This window comes from Pseudonaja textilis, chromosome 2, assembly GCF_049901715.1.
Source record: "Pseudonaja textilis isolate UNSWEBS1 chromosome 2, rPseTex1.2, whole genome shotgun sequence".
NCBI lineage: Eukaryota > Metazoa > Chordata > Lepidosauria > Squamata > Elapidae > Pseudonaja > Pseudonaja textilis.
This window is the reverse complement of record NC_141991.1, coordinates 137110766-137116765: the sequence shown is the minus strand read 5'-3', so window position 1 is coordinate 137116765 and position 6000 is coordinate 137110766. Positions and strand designations below refer to the sequence as shown.

The following is a 6000-nucleotide window of genomic DNA, read 5'->3' as shown; positions in this document are numbered from 1 at the left end:
GAGAGGGGCTCCTTCATCTAAAACCTCACACAGGGCTCAGCTTACTCTTCTCCCGCTGCTAGAGATCCCACCTTAAGGAAAAGACAGCCAGCAACTTAAAAACTGTTTCCCCCCCGCCCCCCAAAAAACCCTCTTCTTATAACTGCTTGAAAGTTGCAAGGGCGGGAGGGGGGGTTGGGAGGGGGCGCGAAGAAACAAAACAAAACAAAACTGCCTTTCCATCCCATCTCGTCCCATCCCATTCCCGCCAGCGAGTTTCCCCGGTCCCAGCAGAGCCCTCCTTCAAAAGACAGCAGCGCAGAGGCTGCGGCTGATTGGCTCCATGTGCGAAAGCTCAAGAAAGCATCGGGAAAGTTTTGAAAGAAAATCAAAACTTCCTGCTTCAAGGTGGTCCCGGGTTGCAGGCTGGAGAATCGAATATTTATAACGCGTGCTGCTTATGCCTGGGTGTGCAGGCATGGAAAGCGGCACCCCCCGGTCGCCTTTTTAACGCCTTTCAACAGACTCCGGTTTTTGGATTTTATTTTTTATAGAGGCGAAAGAAGTGGAAGCCCAAGATGTGGAAAGTTTGGGGAATTTGGAGAAAGGTTAGAGCGCTCTCGATTTAGCTGCTGGGAGAGTCGTGGTTTGTTTTGGGGTTTTTTCCCCCCTTCCATCCTTTGGATGTTGCTCTTTGGGGAAGAAAGTTTACGGGAATTTGGGAATTTCGGAACCGGGGCCAGATCTTAGGAGTGGATCGCCACCGAACCCCAATAAAGAATACGAGGATCTCTAATGCCCGTCCAAACATTCCACCTCACCCTCCTTTGGAAAGGTAAGTTTGCGTGTGCGTTTAAGTCGCAACTGATTATGGCAATCTTTTGAAGTTTTTTTTTTTAAAAAAAATAGTGTCTCGCCTTGGAGGCATCTTTGACAACCTGCAAGATCGAGTGGTTGTAGCGTTGATGACTCCAAGGGAAAAAAAATGCGGGGAAGGAAAATGGGTTTTTTATTTTTATTTTTGAGCGAGAAAGGAGTCATCTCAAGGAACTTTAGAAAACAAGTCAAAGGAGCCTCGGACAGTGGTTGGGCTCTCTGTTCAACAGCCCTCCATTTAGAGTAACACGCTTTTTAGCTTGGACATTTCCTCTGGTGGGTGCCTGAAATTGGGAATTCTTCATGTTTCTTTGTCAAGTGAAAACAAAATGTGTCAGGTTTCTCCATCTGTTTTGGGTGGAAGAAAGGAGTCATTTGAATTAAACTGCAAAAAAAAAGATTGATTCTTGGAAGCATTTAAGATCCAATTAAGAAAGGGGTTGAAGCTTGCAACAAAACCCATCACCAATTGGTTTGCCAAAATGACAGGTTGGTAGCAAGATAGTCCCAAACAGAGTCTTTTTACCTGGTTTCCACTTTGTAATTTGCTTTGCTTTTCACATCTCAGTGGCTGGCCTGAAGTCCGCAGGACTGGGCACTTGGGAAACTTCAAGTCTATTGCTTTAAGAAGAGCAATGGCATTTTTCTTTAACATTTTTTTTTTCACGCAAGCAAGTCAAACTTCAAAAACTTGGTATGGGGTGAAACTGATGGATTCTGTAGTTGAAATTAAATTATTAGAATCAGGGTAAATTTCAGCTGGGTAAATCAGGTCTTAAAATATACAGTTCTATAGAGTAGTTAATTTTGGCCTCCTCTCACACTTGTTTTTAGACCACATCTTTGGGAATTGATTGGGTTAAGGGGGCAAGGACGTAATTGTTGGAAGATAAACAAGAGTCCAAAAATCTATTTTTCATTTAAAGTCCTTATCAATCCACAATTTGGATTTGATCATTTGAATATTAATACCCTTTTTCCTTCATAATTGTCTTTCACTTTACTGACCACATACATTCACAAGTGTCTGTTCAGGAGTAAATGGGATTCATGAGGTATGTTTTCACAGCAACTGGTTACAATTTTTTAATGCTCAGGTGTCCTGATTAAGGGAAATTACTTTAGTAGCAAAGGCTCCAGATTGCAAAGAGCTTTTCAAAGCCCTCACAAAATTAGACTTTCTGAGGTGCTTTAGAATAAGATGTGATACCTAAATTTGTTTAAGAACAGATGTGAATGTAGCTTATGAAAATGTTCTTAATGCTGGGTGAGCTTTAGAACCCCCCAGTTTTAAAAGCTACTCTGTTCATTTAGCAAAAAGAAAGAAAGAAAGAAAGAAAAAGGAATCCCTTAGCGTGACTCATCTCCAACATTTAGTGACACAACAGAGAAAAGAGAAACAAAGCCCTCCATGACAGGCTTGGAAAAATAATTAAGAATCCATTTCCCCTGTCTACTGGAATTGGCAGCTGGAGTGACCTGTGTGGACTTGTTGAACTGCTAAAGGGGATACGGTTGCTGGGGATGCCTCTTGACTGCAGCTCACATTAACAACAATCTGCTGTGAGTGATGGATTGAGGAGGTGGGGGCAGTGAAAAGGATGAGATGGAATTTGGAGCACTAAGAAATAAATCTTGTGGGAAGTTCTGCTGGTGAAAAAAACAACTCACTCTGTCCACTCAGGGTTTTGTAAGAGAGTTGCTGGTTCCAGTGTTTTGAACACCCAAGGAGAGAAAGCTCAGAGTGAATTTGTTGCTTGCAGATTACATATTGGGTGAACATCTGGCTGAAGTCTTAGGACAACTTGTGACTTAGTTGTTGCTGCTTCCAGGGTCTAATCATGCTGTGAAAGTGCATCTGTGCTTCTAATACTGTAAGTGTGATGGAGAGCCATCCTGAGAGATCCAGGATAGTCCAAATCAACTGTATGTGAGCTCTACCAAATTTTAATTGCTTGGTAAAATATTTTGCTTATAAATCCTATGGGGAAGGAGTAAGTGTTTCTACCTTTTGGACACATGCTGTCCCTTGCTGCTTCTGGAAATACAAAGTCCTATTGATTGCCTTCTACATCTTCTTGAATAAGTCCCTAGTTGATGTCTTATTGTAATCTAAAAGTCATAAACTCTGAGATGACTACTGAATTATATATTCAAAATAACAGAGTGTAAGAGAATCTGATAGTCCTCAGCCGAGGTTGTTTTATTCCCAGGATATTGTTGAGAGAGGTTGTCCATCGTGTAGGCCTGAAGTTTGGTAGGGCTCTATCCTCCTACCCTATCGAAAAACACTGAAGATTTACTCCCCTCCCCCCTCCCCCCCAAGTTCTGGGATAGGATGAGGTGTCTGCATGTCGGAAGCTTAACTTGGTGCCAGGTTTTTGTTTTTAATGTTTATGGTATTAATAGTTTTAATACAGTTGTTTTATTGACATTGTTTTAATTCTTGATTGGAAGTCACCCAGTTTGGTATAAGATGGCGGTTTTCAATAAATGTAATAAATAGTAAAAAAAAAAAAAGCAATGCTTGGTATTATTTGACCACCCAGATGGCAGATAATTGAAAAAGAAAAAAAAATTAAACCAGTAGCAGGATCATTAAATGGAAAAACCTTTCTAGTGTTTAGGTGTTTCTTTTGTAGAAGCAAAAATAGATCAATCTGGCATTGCAAAATATGGACAGTTACAGTTAAGACATTTATTTTTTTTCTGTTAAAAAGCCTCAATTAAAAACCCTATACTTCTGCTGAATTTACCTTTCAAAGCACATTGAAGTCAATGAGATATAGAGATAGGTCTTCCATGTTTCCAATTGTGTGTACTATAAAGTTGCCCATGCTTATTTACCAATAGAAGTTTTGATCAGGAAATATAGGCTGGACTTTTGAAAATTGGATAAAATCTTTCTTAATTTTTGTGTCACTGTATATTTTTTACTTTGTTACTTGGTTGGGCTATTATCTTTAGTACATTTGACATTGCTAGCTACATTCCATGGTTATTTCAGTGGTAGAACAGATATATGTCTACAATAGCATTAAGGCTGCAACTTAATTATTGAAATATAATGTGACTCTATTAGTACTATTGCTGATGCCTAAAATAGAGGACTTCTGTTAGGGTCAGGGTCTAGGTTGTAATATCAGTTTTGCATCTATTCAAAAGTCGGTTTGTAAATTTTTGGCAAATCTGAAATAGTTTTAAAAGGCAAGAAAAGGTGCATTTGTCTGTGTAGAAAACATTTGCTAATACGCTGATTTTTATGCACATTATGTAAATATTTTACTGCATTTTTGAGCCAAGGACTGCTAGGCAGAGTTTAGAGAAAGGAAAAAAACTTAGAAATAACTATTCCAATCTGTGTAAAAACCTAGGGGTGCAAATTAGCTTAGTTGACTTTAAGTTGGGCACCAAGAAAAAGAATTCTAACATCTCTAGTTGTGGCTACATATTCTTATATACAAAGCTGGAAAAAAAAACATACTGAAGCCAATCCTCGCTTGGAATGTAGTTACTCTGTAGTCTGTAGAAACTAGCATTACTGTGGATATTTAGATCTAGGCCACACAAGACTTGTAAAAACATATTCCTCTAATTTTCAGTCTCCTCTTCTACTTTCTAAACCATGAGATTGCTCTACATCCAATATAATCCTTCTTATTCACTTTGTTGTTTTCTGCAACTAAAATTTAGATTATAAGATTTTTGTTATTTGTGTTGTTTCTGGTATTTTTCTGCCAGTTTTGGAGAAGTATGAGCCTGCACATAGCTTCAGTTTCCTACAGGAGTAAAACTCCTGAGTATCCTAAGTACAGGTAGTCCCTGACTTACAACAATTCATTTAATGACTATTTGAAGTTACAAAGGTACGGGAAAAAGTGACATGACCATTTTTCACCCTTATGACCATTGCAACATCCTCCATGGTCACCTGGTCGAAGTTTGGATGCTTGGCAACTGACTCATATTCATGACAGTTGAAGTGTCCTGGGATCAATTTTGTAACCTTCTGCCAAGGAAAGTCAATGGGGGAGCCAGATTCACTTAACAGCCGTCTTACTGATTTAACAACTGCAGTGATTTAACAACTGTGGCAAGAAAGGTCATAAAAATGGGGCAAAGCTCACTTAACCAGTGTCTTGCTTAACAACCAAAATTTGGCCTCAATTGTGGTTCGCAAGTTGAAAACTACTATGGCCTTGATATCTCCAAGCACTAAATGGATTTTTTTTAGCTGTCTTTCCCAAGCCTCCCTCCTTTCCTTGCTCGCTCTGTTGTAGCTTTCTTAGTCATGTTGCCTTTGAACAGTTGCCTCAATCCACCTGGAATTAGCATTTTGAAAAGGAGATGTGATGGACCCACACCGTGCGCTTCCCGTCTTGGGGGGTAGACACACCTAAACACTCCCTGGACTGCAGAGAAAGTGGTAAGATAGTGATGGCTAGTTTGGGTGTTATCTGGGAACATCCATCTTCATCCATCTGCTGTGCTGAGGAGGCAGCGTCCTTTAGGGTGGGGTTGAACATTTCACAGGCCTGTGGCGGCTTCTTACAATCAGGGTAAATTGATTATTCTGTTGGACATACAGTAGATGCTATGGAATCGCCCCACCTAGGAACTCCTACTATCCAACCCATGACTCTTAAGCGTCCTTTCGGAGTTAACTTTCAAGTGAGATATACGAAAAAAATAGTCCATAAGGATGTGGCAAAATTCAGAAGCCTAAACCAGTATGAAAATTATGATTTTATCCCCATCTTTGCCAGATGACACTATCAGTCTACAATGAATGAAGGAATCTCTGGCCTTTGTGTTGTTTTCTACTTAATACATTTAATTTTTCATACATTCTCCACAGATTAATTAGGGATATTTAAGACACGTTATATTATGCAATATTTGGAAATAAGTCCTACCAAATTCCAGGGATTTTTAGTCTAAGCAGACATGCACAGCATTACTCTCATAGAAAACTACATTATTATTTTTATACAAACACTTACTACCCCAGTGTATCCCTAACTATTTTTCTATTAACTTTCTTATTTTCATCTATATGCCTGTTAAATATAATAATAAGCTCTATTTTTCCTGTTCTGAACCACCTCTTTTGCACTACATTCTGAACCAACTATATTAATGGTA

The 6000-nt window shown here is 39.3% G+C and overlaps 1 protein-coding gene across 1 annotated transcript in view; it reads left to right on the top strand.

Annotated features, from left to right (window-relative positions):
* The first annotated feature begins 243 nt into the window (after positions 1–243).
* GLI1 (GLI family zinc finger 1) overlaps positions 244–6000 on the top strand; it is a 121031-nt gene continuing 115274 nt past the window's right edge. Inside the window, exon 1 of the mRNA XM_026713726.2 lies at positions 244–814. The gene's annotated coding sequence lies outside the window, so the exon portion shown is untranslated. The remainder of the gene's footprint in view (positions 815–6000) is intronic.